Source organism: Microcaecilia unicolor, chromosome 2, assembly GCF_901765095.1.
Source record: "Microcaecilia unicolor chromosome 2, aMicUni1.1, whole genome shotgun sequence".
Lineage (NCBI taxonomy): Eukaryota > Metazoa > Chordata > Amphibia > Gymnophiona > Siphonopidae > Microcaecilia > Microcaecilia unicolor.
Window position 1 is genome coordinate 365,124,579 of NC_044032.1, and position 14,721 is coordinate 365,139,299.

Below are 14,721 nucleotides of genomic sequence, written 5' to 3' on the forward strand. Positions count from 1 at the left end.
AAGAGACTACTGATAAATCTTCAAAGGCTTCTCATCGTCATAGCTCTGCATTACTCTGCACAGCAGACTCCTGATGCAGGCCTGACGGCCGAAACACGACGTGTCGAGTCTTCAAATTTTAAATAAAGTCTTTTATTTAAGAACATCTTCCATTTTCTGGTTTCCTTGGTCATACTCCCACTTTATATACACTCCAACTTCAAATGGCCCCATTTGATTTTGAAGAAGCAATGAAATCTGAAGAACAATTTCTAACTCAGAATCAAGCATTAAGTTGGCAATATAAGTACGGTAATCTTAAAGACACTAATATCCAGCACTTTGGGGGTTTTTTTTTGGGGGGGGGGAGGGGGAAGTGGAAAGTATTTCTATGATCTTATATTTAAGACACTGGAATTTTTTCTTTTTTTAAAGGAGAAAAGAACTACGGGGGGGGGGGGGGGGGGGAGGTACAATACATACAACACAAAATTCACATCTGAAAAGAATGCCGACAGGATATAGCAGCACATTTTTTTCCTTCCTATCTACTTACCATGTCCCCAGACACTGGTCCATAATCTCATGCCAGCCAGCCATGCAAATAGTAACTAAAGCGAATGATACATACCTGTAGCAGGTGTTCTCCGAGGACAGCAGGCTGATTGTTCTCACGACTGGGTTGACGTCCACGGCAGCCCCCACCAACCGGAAGAAACTTTGCGAGCGGTCCCGCAAGCAGGGTACGCCCACTGAGCATGCGCGGCCATCTTCCCGCCCGTGCGCCACCGTTCCCGCTCAGTTTAATGACAAGCAAAGGAATGAGTAAAACGCAACTCCAAAGGGGAGGAGGGAGAGTAGCTGAGAACAATCAGCCTTCTGTCCTCGGAGAACACCTGCTACAGGTATGTATCATTCGCTTTCTCTGAGGACAAGCAGGCTGCTTGTTCTCACGACTGGGGTATCCCTAGCTCTCAGGCTCACTCAAAACAAGAACCCAGGTCAATTGAACCTCGCAACAGCGAGGGCATAACAGAAATTGACTTACGAAGAACTGAGAGTGCAGCCTGAACAGAATAAAAACGGGTCCTGGAGGGTGGAGTTGGATTCAAACCCCAAACAGATTCTGCAGCACTGACTGTCGCGTCGGGTATCCTGCTGGAGGCAGTAATGTGATGTGAATGTGTGGACAGATGACCACGTCGCAGCCTTGCAAATCTCTTCAATAGTGGCTGACTTCAAGTGGGCCACTGATGCTGCCATGGCTCTAACACTGAGCCGTGACATGACCCTCAAGAGCCAGCCCAGCCTGGGCGTAAGTGAAGGAAATGCAATCTGCTAGCCAATTGGAGATGGTGCGTTTCCCGACAGCGACCCCTTTCCTATTGGGGGTCAAAAGAAATAAACAATTGGGCGGACTGTCTGTGGGGCTGTGTCCGCTCCAGATAGAAGGCCAACGCTCGTTTGCAGTCCAATGTGTGCAACTGATGCTTAGCAGGGCGGGTATGTGGTCTGGGAAAGAATGTTGGCAAGACAATTGACTGGTTAAGATGGAACTCAGACACCACCTTCGGCAGGAACTTAGGGTGAGTGCGGAGTACTACTCTGTTATGATGAAATTTGGTATAAGGAGCATGAGCTACCAGGGCCTGCAGCTCACTGAAGTAACTGCCACCAAGAAAATGACCTTCCAGGTCAAGTACTTCAGATGGCAGGAATTCAGTGGCTTAAAAGGAGGTTTCATCAGCTGGGTGAGGACGACGTTGAGATCCCATGACACTGCAGGAGGCTTGACAGGGGGCCTCGACAAAAGCAAGCCTCATGAATCGAACGACTAAAGGCTCTCCAGAGATGGCTTTACCCTCTACATGATGATGGTAAGCACTAATCGCACTAAGGTGGTTCCTTACTGAGTTGGTCTTGAGGCCAGACTCTGATAAGTGCAGAAGGTATTCAAGCAGGTTCTGTGCAGGACAAGAGCAAGGTTCTAGGGCCTTGCTCTCACCAAACAAACCTCCGCCACTTAAAAAAGTAACTTTTTAGTGGAATCCTTTCTAGAGCCAAGCAAGACGCGGGAGACCCTCAGACAGACCCAACGAAGCAAAGTCCACGCCCTCAACATCCAGGCCGTGAGAGCCAGAGACTGAAGGTTGGGGGTGCATAAGCGCTCCGTCGTTCTGCGAAATGAGAGAGTTGGAAAACACTCCAATCTCCACGGTTCTTTGGAGGACAACTCCAGAAGCAGAGGGAACCAGATCTGACAGGGCCAAAAGGGCGCTATCAGAATCATGGTGCCGTGGTCTTGCTTGAGCTTCAGTAAGGTCTTCCCCACCAAAGGTATGGGAGGATAAGCATACAGGCCGGTCCCCCAATGGAGGAGAAAGGCATCCGACGCTAGTCTGCCGTGTGCCTGTAGTCTGGAACAGAACAGAGGCAGCTTGTGATTGGTCTGAGAGGCGAAAAGGTCCACCGAGGGGGTGCCCCACTCTCGGAAGATCTTGCGTACCACTCTGGAATGGAGCGACCACTTGTGCGTTTGCATGACTCTGCTCAGTCTGTTGACCAGTCTGTTTACGCCTGCCAGGTATGTGGCTTGGAGAAGCATGCCGAACTGGCAAGCCCAACGCCACATCCCGACGGCTTCCTGACACAGGGGACGAGATCTGGTGACCCCCCTGCTTGTTGATGTAATACATTGCAACCTGATTGTCTGTCCGAATTTGGATGATTTGGTAGGACAGCCGAACTCTGAAGGCCTTCAGTGTGTTCCAGACCGCTCGGAGCTCCAGGAGGTTGATCTGAAGATCTTGTTCCTGGAGGGACCACAGTTCCTGGGTGTGGAGCCCATCGACATGAGCTCCCCATCCCAGGCAAGATGCATCTGTCAGCACCTTCATTGGCTGCGGAATTTGGAATGGACGTCCCAGGGTCAAATTGGTCCGAATTGTCCACCAGTGCAGCGAATTGCAGCAACTGACGGACAGGCGGATGACATCTTCTACATTCCCGGTGGCTGGGCACCACTGGGAAGCTAGGGTCCATTGAGCAGGTCTCATGTGAAGGCGAGCCATGGGAGTCACATGAACCGTGGAGGCCATATGACCCAGAAGTCTCAACATCTGCCGAGCTGTGATCTGCTGAGACACTCTGGTCTGAGAGGCAAGGGATAGAAGGTTCTGCGCCCTTGCTTCGGGAAGGAAGGCCTGAGCCATCTGAGAATTCAGCAGCGCTCTTATGAATTCCAGAGATTGGACTGGCTGGAGATGGGACTTCGGGTAATTTATCACAAACCCCAGCAGCTCCAGAAGGTGGATAGTACACTGCATGGACCGAAGAGCTCCTGCCTCTGAGGTGCTCTTCACCAGCCAATCGTCGAGATACGGGAACACATGCACTCCCAGCTTGCGTAGATAGGCCGCAACCACCACGAGACACTTCGTGAACACCCGTGGTGCAGAGGCGAGCCCAAAGGGCAGCACACAATACTGAAAGTGCCGTGTCCCCAGACGGAATCTGAGATACTGTCTGAGCTGGCAGTATCGGGATGTGAGTGCAAGCGTCCTTTAAATCCAGGGAACATAGCCAATCGTCTTTCTGAATCATTGGTAGAAGGGTGCCCAAGGAAAGCATCCTGAACTTCTCTTTGACCAGATATTTGTTCAGGCCTCTCAGGTCTAGGATGAGGCGCATCCCCCCTGTCTTTTTTTCCACAAGGAAGTACCTGGAAAAGAATCCCTGCCCTTCCTACCCGGGTGGCATGGGCTCGACCGCATTGGCGCTGAGAAGGGCGGAGAGTTCCTCTGCAAGTACCCGCCTGTGATGGGAGCTGAAGGATTGGACTCCCAGTGGGCAATTTGGTGGAGTGGAGGCCAAATTCAGGGTGTATCCGCACCGCACTATTTGAAGAACCCACTGGTCGGAGGTTATAAGAGGCCACCCTTTGGTGAAAAACTTTCAACCTCCCTCCGACCGGTAGGTCATCCGGTACGGACACTTTGATGGCGGCTATGTTCCCATGGATCCAGTGAAAAGCCCATCCCCTGCTTTTGCTGTGGAGGCGCAGGGGGCTGCTTAGGCGCACGCCGTTGATGGGAACGAGCACGCTGGGACTGTCCCTGTGCCTGAGAAGGCCTTCGGGCCGGCTGGGTGTACCTACGCTTGCTGTAGGCGTAGGGAGCAGCCTGCCGGGGCCGGGAAAAACGTCCACCCGCAGAGGTGGATGCTGAAGACGCCCGGTGGGAGAGCTTGTCGAGAGCGGTTTCCCGCTGGTGTAGTTGGTCAACTAACTGCTCGACCTTCTCGCCGAAGATATCCCCCCTGCAAGGGACATCCGCCAGTCGCTGCTGGGTGCGGTTATCCAGGTCAGAGGCACGCAGCCATGAGAGTCTGCGCAACACTATACCTTGGGCCGCAGCTCGGGATGCCACATCACAGGTGTCAGATACCCCTGGACAGGAACTTTCTGCACGCCTTCAGCTACCTGACCACCTCCTGAAAAGGCCTTGACTGCTCTGGGGGGAGCTTGTCAACCAGGTCCGCCAGTTGCTTCACATTGTTCCGCACATGGATGCTCGTGTAGAGCTGGTACGACTGGATGTGGGTCACGAGCATGGACGATTGGTAGGCCTTCCTCCCAAACGAGTCCAGAGTGCGAGACTCCCGCCCAGGGGGCGCCGAGGCAGTATCCCTCGAACTCCGTGCTCTTTTGAGAGCACAGTCCACGACCGCCGAGTCATGAGGCAATTGAGGCCGCATCAACTCTGGGTCAGAGTGGATCCTGTATTGGGACTCCGCTTTCTTGGGGATGGTGGGGTTAGATAATGGCTTCAGCCAGTTCCAAAGCAGTGTCTCTTTGAGGACATCGTGCAACGGTACCGTGGAAGACTCTAGGTGGTGATGGATAGTCAAGGACCTCGAGCTTCTCAGCCCTCGGCTCATCCACAGAAATGGGAATGCAAATAGACATATCCCTGACGAAGGAGGCAAAGGAGAGGCTCTCAGGAGGCGAGAACTTCCTCTCTGGTGAAGTAGTGGTGTCGAAGGGAAGGCCCACAGACTCCTCTGAGGAGAAATATCTGGGGTCCTCCTCCTCCCCCCACGAGGCCTCTTCCTCGGTGTCAGACATGAGCTCTTGCAGCTCAGACCTCAACCGGGCCCGTCTCGACTGCGAGGAACCCCGTCCTCGGTGATGGCGTCGAGCGGTAGACTCCCGCGCCGGAGGGGATGAAGCTCCCTCCATCGATGTCGACGGGGACTCTACCTGCGTGGCGGTCGACACCGGTGCTGCAAGCGGCATCTGCGTAGAAGACCTCGGCATCGGGCTAGAGCACACCGGCGCCTCCATCAACGGTGCCGGGGGCACAAGCACCCCCAGTGCCGGCACAGTCTGGCGCATAAGCCCTTCCAGGATCCCCGGAAGGATGGCTCGGAGGCACTCGTCCAGGCCCGCTGTCGGGAAAGGCAGTGGGGCCAGTGTGGGTGTTGGTGCCGGAAGCTGCTCGGGTCCAGGAGACGGTACCGAAGCACTCGCGGACTGGCGCAGTGACACCTCTTCAACCGAGGGGGAACGCTCCTCTCGGCACTGCCGCTTCCTCGGCGTCGAGTCCTCCCTCGAGGTGCCGAGCTGGCAGTTCTGTGTGCGACCGATGACTGTGCTTCTTAGCTTTCTTTCGGTGCCCGTCATCGGCGGTAGAGATGAAGAGGAGGAAGAACCCCCCCCCCGGCCTCGAGGAATCGGATCCGACAGGGTTCGGTCCCGATGGCCCTGGGTAGAGGGAGTGGCCGGGGCCGACTGCCCACGCGGCCGCTCACCCCCGCCATCACCGGCAGGCCAACGGTACCCGTACTCCTGGGGTTGGTGCCGTTGGCGCCGATTTCGTCGACATCGGTACCGAAGACCCGGCCGTCGACACAGATGCCGTTGAGGTCGACCTTTAAGGGCCGGCGCAAGTTCTGAAAAGACTGTCCCGAAGAACTTGCCTCGCCACCTGTGTCCGCTTCCGTAAGCCGAGACAAGGTGCACGTCTTGGTATTATGCTCCGCCCGAGGCACTGGAGGCACCAAGCGTGGGTATCGGTTTGCGAGATCTGCCGGCCGCACAGACCACACTTCCTGAATTCGCTCGGGACCTTCGAGGACATCGACGGAAAAATCGTGTCGGCGAAGTCAAAATCGTCGATGGTGGCAGTGGAAAAGCACACCCGAAAAAGTAAACGACCGCAACGAAGCGCCCTCGCGGCTAAGAACGACGAGGACACTGTCGTTTTTCTCTTTTTTTTTTAAACAATGAAAAAGATACGCGAACGAGAAATAAAGTCGCGGCTAGGCCGCGATCCGGTTTCCGGGGCTGACAGACGATAACACGTCTCTCTCCAGCACGGAATAGAAAAAAAACTGAGCAGGAATGGTCGCGCACGGGCGGGAAAACGGCCGCGCATGCGCGGTAGGCATACCCTGCGTGCGGGACCGCCCGCGAAGTTTCTTCCGGTTGGTGGGGGCTGCCGTGGACGTCAACCCAGTCGTGAGAACAAGCAGCCTGCTTGTCCTCTGAGAACTTAGGGTTCAATACTTAAGGCTTCCAGAAAATTTGCATTTTGAGTAATTTAAAAAAAAAAAACATTCTGAACAAGAGCAGATGCAGTGTCTTTATAAGTATTCTGGCAGGTGCCCATCTCATGGATATTTACTAGCAAGGAGAGGCATTTGACCGACTGCAGGTCAACTCAGTGGCGTTCCTAGGGGGGGGGTGGACACCCGGGGCGGCGTTCCCCCCTCCCCCGGCGAAAGAGCCCCCCCCCCCCGGGTGCATGCCGCAGTGCGCGCCTGCTGCAAGTTTACTAACTTTGCTCGTTTGCTGCAGCTCCCTCTGCCCCGGAACAGGAAGTAACCTGTTCCGGGGCAGAGGGAGCTGCAGCAAACGAGAGAAGTTAGCGAACCCACGCAGCAGGCGTGCGCCGCGGCACCCCCCAGGGGCGTGCACCCGGGGCGGACCGCCTCCACTTGGTACTCGGGTCAACTGATACCCACAAAGAAACTTGGCAATTAGCGGGGCCCCAGAAACGTTCTTGCACTTTTCACCCAGATGAAAGGGAAAGAGATGTGATAACTATAGAAAGGCAATAAAGCGGCTTACATATTTTATACTAGTAACTATTTTGTACCTGGGGCAATTGAGCAACAGAGGGTTAAGCGAGTTGCCCAGAGTCATAAAGAGCTGCAGTGGGAATTGAACCCAGTTTCTCTGGTTCTCAGCCAGCTGCACCAACCATTAGGCTACTCCTTCACAATGCACTTTCAAGTTCCTCACCCCAATAGTTTTCTGCTCCCCTAAAGGCAGCTCTTACAGCTTTGCACAATTAGTTTTCCATTCCTTAAGAGGGAAACTGACTTGGTAACGTTTGTTGTTTTGTCAGTGTGTCTTGATTAAAAGCACCAATAGGAACTTTTTTTTTTTTGCATGCATGTAGTACTGTAGACAGTTTGCATCAGTTCATTTTTAGATAACATAATAAAGTAAGAGTAGCCATACTGGGTCAAGCCAGTGGTCCATCTAGCCCCAGTACCCTGTTTTCCAAACAGTGGCCAAGCCAGGTCACAAGTACCTGGCAGAAACCTAAATCGTGGCAACACTCCATACTACAAATAGCAGAGCAAGCAGTTTGCCATGTCTGTCAATAGCAGACTATGGACTTTTCCCCCAGGAATTTGTCCAAACCTTTTTAAAACCCAGATACGCTAACTGCCATTACCACATCCTCCGGCAAAGAGTTCCAGAGAACTATTCGTTGACAAGTTCCATGTAACTTCCATCACAAAGAAAAATGTACCACTCAATGTGGAAACAACGCATAAAATAGTTTCCATGAGACATATTCCACAACCTGATTCAGACCATGATCCTAGGTCATGTGGAATACTATAATGGAATCTATGCAGGATGAACAGAGCAAATCCTTAATTAAAAAAAAAAAAAAAAAAAAAAAGTTACAATCAGCACAACAGCACCAAGACTCAATCAGAAAAACCAAGATTCGACAGCACCAAACCCCTTTTCCTGAAACTTCACTGGCTACAGATTAAGAACCACATAACCTTCAAGATCTGTTTGATGGTAGACAGAATAATCTTAGGCCTCTCACAAAGCTACATGATCTAATAGACTTACCAATCCGGAACACTATCATCAAGATCCTACCTTACCCTCCACTGCCCATCATTTAAAGACATCAAATACAAATCAGCTCTCACTACTAGCTTTTCCTATATCTACACCAAAACATGGAACACACTCCCAAAGGACCTAAAACTGAAAGACATCTAATCTTCTGAAAACACCTAAAGGCCCATCCTGACCCCACCCCCACTGAACCAACCTAACCATCTGACACCAATCTTATTCTACCCACAATTTCTACGGGTCAAACTGAAAAGGCACAAGCTTCATGACCAACCCGAACCAAACACACTTAATACTCCCTTCCAAGACTCACAATCCAAATACCCTACATACTTTGTACCCTCTGTTCACTGGAACTCTGCCTGACCAAGTGATGCAACCCTATTAGACTATGCTATGATCCTATTTGACTCGTTTTTGTAACTTTAATTAGGCATGTAATCCCCATAGAATCTATGGACATAACATGGCTCTATTCTGAGACAATCCCACAGACTCACTATTTCTATCGAATTGTTAACCTGCTTGATACCTTGCAACCACCCCTTTTGTTCCATACAAGACAAATTGAACTTACCAAAAGGTGGGATAATGCAGTATACAAATACAATAGTCCTAGTACTTTTGGAATGAGTAAAAAAGTTTAAAAAATTGATATATATATATATATTTTTTTTTTCTTTCCTACTGTTTCTACAACATTCAGGATTTTGTAGACCTCAAATCATATCTCCCTCATCTCTTTTCCAAGCTGAGAGCTCTAAGCTCTAGGTTTTCCTCTTACGAGAGGAGTGCCATCCCCTTTAGTATTTTGGTCGCTCTGAGCCTTTTCTAATTCCACTATATATCTGAGATACAGTAACCAGAAATGAACGCAATACTCAAACTGATATGCCATGGAGCGATACAAAGGCATTAAAGTATTTTCAGTCTTATTCACCATCCCTTTCCTAATAATTCTTATTTAATAATTCCTGAGATTGTTTGCTTTTTTGGCACTGCTGCACAATGAGCATAAGATTTCAGTGTATTATCTACGACACCTAGATCTTTTTCTTGAGCACTGACCCCCCCCCCCCCCCCCAAGCTGGACCCTAGCATCAGGTATCTAGGTCTCTGATTATTCTTCCCAATGTGCATCACTTTGCATTTGTCCACATTAAATTTCATCTGCCATTTGGATACCCAGGCTTCCAATTTCCTAAGGTCTTCCTGCAATGTTTCACAGTCCACATGTGTTAACATTGAATAGTTTTGTATCTGCAAATTTAATCACCTCACTTGTCATTCCAATTTATAGATTTATAAATATGTTAAATAGCACTGGTGTAGATCCCTGAGGCACTCCACTGTTCACCCTCCTCCATTGAGAGAAATGATCATTTAACCCTACCTTTTGTGTTTTCTGTCCAATAACCAATTCCTAATTCACATCAGAACCTTGCCTACTATTTTTATAGCACTACTAGACATATGCAGCGCTGTACAATGGACATGGAGACAGTCCCTGCTCGACAGAGCTTACAATCTAATTAGAATAAACAGGACAAAAGGAATAAGGGAATTACTAAGGGAGGGAATGATAAAAACAGACATGGGTACTGAACGAGTAGCGGGTTAGGAGTTAAAAGCAGCATCAAAAGGATGGGCTTTTAGCCTAGATTTGAAGACAGCCAGAGATGGAGATTGACGTACTGGCTCAGGAAGTCTATTCCAGGCATATAGTACAGCAAGATAAAAGGAAAGGAGTCTGGAGTTAGTGGGGTGCAGATAAGATTTATCCAGTGAATGGAGTTCCCGGGGAGCAGTGTAGGGAGAGATAATGGAGAGGTACTGAGGAGCTGCAGAGTGAATGCACTTGTAAGTCAATAAGAGGAGTTTGAACTGGATAGGGAGCCAATGAAGTGACTTAAGGAGAGTCCTAATATGAGCAAAGCGACACTGGTGGAATACAAGTCGTGCAGCAAACTTTTGAACAGATTGAAGGGGAAAGAAATGGCTTAGTGGGAAACCTGTGAGAAACAAGTTGCAATAGTCTAAGCAAGAGTTTTGGTAGTGCTCAGAAAGGAAAGGACAAATTTTGGTGATATTAGAGGAAGAAGTGACAGGTTTTAACAGTCTGATGAATGTTTGTACAGAAGGGGAGACAGACAAATGACCTCAAGGTCACGAGCTGATGAGAAAGGGAAAGTTAGAGAATGGGGGAAGAGGGGAGGTTGGTTTAGGGGGAAGATAAGAAGCTCAGTCTTTGTCTCACCGCCATCTGAAACTAAACATGACCATCAGGCAGCAATGTCAGACAAGCTGATACTTTGGCCTGGATTCCTGTTGAAATTTCTGGTGTGGAGAGGTAGATCTGGGAGTCTCAGTGTAAAGGTGATATTGAAAACCAAGGGATGAGATCAGAGTACCAAGGGATGAAGTATAGATGGAGAAAAGAAGAGGTCCCAGGACAGATCCCTGAGGTACACCAACTGACAGTGGGATAGAAGTGGAAGACGATCCACTAGAGTATACACAAAGTACGATGGAGAGAAGAAAACCATGAAAGAACAGAGCCCTGAAATCCAAATGAGGACAGCATATCAAGGAGTAGGCGGTGATCAGTGTCAAAAGCCTCATGGAAGGCTACAGAGGAAATTGGAGGGCCATGGGATAGGAGGAAAGGTAAAATTATGTATCATACCTGATAATTTTCTTTCCATTAATCATAGCTGATCAATCCATAGACTGGTGGGTTGTGTCCATCTACCAGCAGGTGGAGATAGAGAGCAAACTTTTGCCTCCCTATATGTGGTCATGTGCTGCCGGAAACTCCTCAGTATGTCGATATCAAAGCTCCATCCGCAGGACTCAGCACTTAGAGAATTACACCCACGAAGGGACACTCTGCCCAGCTCACCACCGCCGAAACGGGGGAGGGGAATTAACCCAGCTCATCCCCACACAAGTGGGGGAGGGGAATCCATCCAGCTCATCCCCGTGGAGCGGGGGAGGGACACCACACCCGCCGATGCGGGGGGATCTGGCTTATCCTGCAACCGCAACCGCGGGAGGAGCTGACTGACCCTAACACCGCCGAAGCGGGAGGGGTACAAAGCTGCCCTACAGCCGCACGAAGCGGGAGGGAGTGCCGGCAGAATTTTAAGTCTCAATCCAGCCCCGTAAAACGGAGGGGAGAGGAATGCAGCAGCTCACTGTAACACAAACTCGTCTCAACTCTAAGAATCCAAGTGAAAAAACTTGAACACGAAGTCTTTCTGAAGTAACTGAAGACTAAACTTGAACCTGAAATGCAACCAGAATAAAAACAGTACAGATATCTGGGAGGGGCTATGGATTGATCAGCTATGATTAATGGAAAGAAAATTATCAGGTATGATACATAATTTTACCTTCCATATCATCAAGCTGATCAATCCTTAGACTGGTGGGATGTACCGAAGCAGTACTCACCCAGGGCGGGACATTGAAATCCCTGACCTCAACACTGAAGCTCCAAACCGGGCCTCCGCCCGTGCAGCCACAGTCAATCGGTAATGTTTGGAGAATGTATGAGCCGAAGCCCAAGTTGCCGCCTTGCATATCTCTTCCAAGGAAACGGATCCGGCCTCTGCCATCGAGGCCGCCTGAGCTCTAGTGGAGTGAGCCTTCAGCTGGATAGGCGGCACCTTGCCCGCGGCCACATAAGCCGCTGCAATGGCCTCCTTGACCCATCTTGCCACTGTAGGCTTAGCAGCCTGCAGACCCTTACGAGGACCTGCAAACAGGACAAACAGATGATCCGATTTCCGGAAATCATTGGTCACTTCCAAGTATCTGATGATGACTCGTCTCACATCCAGATATTTAAGAGCAGAGTACTCCTCTGGGTAGTCCTCCCTACGAAAGGAAGGGAGACAGAGCTGCTGATTCACATGGAAGCGAGAAACAATCTTGGGCAGGAAGGAAGGCACTGTGCGAATAGTCACTCCTGCCTCAGTGAACTGCAGAAAGGGCTCTCGACATGAGAGCGCCTGGAGCTCGGAAACTCTTCTGGCTGAAGTGATAGCCACCAAAAAGACTGCTTTCAACGTCAGGTCTTTCAGAGATGCCCTCGACAAGGGTTCAAAAGGCGGCTTCTGCAAAGCTCTTAGCACCAGGTTGAGATTCCACGCAGGCACCACTGAGTGCAGAGGAGGGCGCAGGTGATTAACTCCCTTGAGAAAGCGCACCACATCTGGCTGCGAAGCCAGGGAAGCACCCTTCAGGCGGCCCCTGAAGCAAGCCAGAGCCGCTACCTGGACTTTAAGGGAACTGAGCGACAGGCCTTTCTCCAGACCTTCTTGCAGGAACGCCAACACTGAAGAAATTGGAGCAGTGAAGGGAGAAAGTGAGCCTGCTTCACACCACGCTGCAAAGATACGCCAAACCCTGGCGTAAGCAGTAGAAGTAGAGCGCTTCCTCGCTCTCAGCATAGTGGCGATGACCTTGTCTGAGAAACCCTTCTTTCTCAGACGCTGCCGCTCAATAGCCAGGCCGTAAGCCCAAAGGGGGAGGGATCCTCCATCACCACGGGACCCTGATGTAACAGGCCCTGCTCCACTGGCAGCCGCAGAGGATCGTCGACTGAGAGCCTGATCAAGTCCGCATACCAGGGACGTCTGGGCCAATCCGGACCCACCAGGATTACCCTGCCGGGATGCTTTGCCACCCGGTCTAGCACCCTGCCCAACATGGGCCAGGGCGGGAACACAGAGAAGCTCTTGTGTCGGCCACTGTTGGAGAAGAGCATCTACTCCCAGGGATCGAGGGTCCCGTCCTCTGCTGAAAAAGCGCGGCACTTGGCAATTGGCCGATGACGCCATCAGATCTAGGCTCGGCTGGCCCCAGCGCTTCGTGATGTCCAAGAACGCCTGAGCAGATAGCTGCCACTCTCCGGGCTCCAAGGTATGGCGACTGAGAAAGTCCGCCTTGACATTCATGACTCCAGCAATGTGGGCCGCTGACAGCTGCTCCAGGTTCGCTTCCGCCCACTGGCAGAGATTTATAGCCTCCTTGGCTAGAGGGGCGCTCTTGGTACCTCCCTGGCGGTTGACATAGGCCACAGCCGTGGCATTGTCCGACAGGACCCGTACAGGCTTCAACACCAGTACCGGGATGAACTCCAAAAGCGCCAACCGAATGGCTCTGAGTTCCAGGAGGTTGATAGACCACTTTGCCTCTGCAGGAGACCAGAGCCCCTGCGCTGTCATTCTCAAGCAGTGGGCTCCCCAGCCCGACAAAGAGGCGTCCGTCGTGACAACAATCCACTCCGGGGTCACCAGAGGCATTCCCGCAGACAACTTGTCTGTCTGCATCCACCAGCTCAGCGCCTTGCGCACTGCTGGGTCCAAGGGAAGGCGCACAGCATAATCCTCCGACATCGGAGTACAGCGCTGCAGCAAAGAATGTTGAAGTGGTCTCATATGAGCCCTGGCCCAGGGCACTACATCCATCGTGGCCGTCATAGAGCCCAACAGCTGCACATAGTCCCAAGCCCGAAGAGGAGAGGCTACTAGGAACTGGTCCACCTGAGCCTGAAGTTTAACAATCCGATTGTCTGGCAGGAACACTCTGCCCACTTGGGTGTCGAATCGAACTCCCAGGTACTCCAGGGACTGAGTCGGGCGCAGCTGGCTCTTCTCCCAGTTGATGATCCATCCCAGGGAGCTCAAAAGAGCAACTACCCGGTCCACAGCTTTGCCGCACTCTGCATAAGAGGGGACTCGGATCAACCAGTCGTCCAGATAAGGATGGACTTGTACCCCTTCCTTTCGTAGGAAGGCCGCGATGACCACCATTACTTTGGAAAAGGTCCGCGGAGCAGTAGCCAACCCGAACGGGAGGGCTCTGAACTGGAAGTGTCGTCCCAGGACTGCAAAACGCAGAAAGCGTTGAAGAGGAGGCCAGATGGGAATATGCAGGTACGCTTCCTTGATGTCCAAGGAAGCCAAGAACTCTCCTGCCTTCACTGCCGCTATAACAGAGCGGAGAGTCTCCATGCGAAAGTGCCGCACTTTCAAGGCCCGATTGACCCCTTTGAGGTCGAGGATAGGCCGGACAGAACCTCCTTTCTTTGGTACCACAAAGTAAATGGAGTAACGCCCCTTGCCAAGCTGACTTTTTGGCATCGGAACGACCGCACCCAGGCGGATCAGATTGTCCAAGGTCTGCTGCACTGCCACAGCTTTGACCGGAGACTTGCAGGGAGAGAGTACAAACCCGTCTCTTAAGGGTCGGCAGAACTCTAGTTTGTAGCCGTCTCTGATGACTTCCAGCACCCAAGCGTCTGAAGTTATTGTGGTCCACTCGCCCAGAAACGAGGACAGCCGTCCTCCAATCTGCACTGGGGCGTGGACCAAGGCCCCGTCATTGGGTACGAGACCCTGGGGGAGGACCGGAGGGAGCACCTCCGGGACGGCGGTCTCTGCGAAAGGAATGCTGCTTGTGGGGAGAAATTCCTCTTAAAGGAAGAGGGGGCAGAGGAACCCGACCTGCCCGGGCGGTACCGACGGGCTTCCTGAAACCGTCCTCTGGAGGTACCG

The 14,721-nt window shown here is 51.5% G+C and overlaps 1 protein-coding gene across 2 annotated transcripts in view; it reads right to left on the reverse strand.

Moving 5' to 3' along the window:
• LOC115463769 (low-density lipoprotein receptor-related protein 1-like) overlaps positions 1–14,721 on the reverse strand; it is a 282,424-nt gene that overhangs the window by 28,567 nt on the left and 239,136 nt on the right. The window lies entirely within an intron of this gene.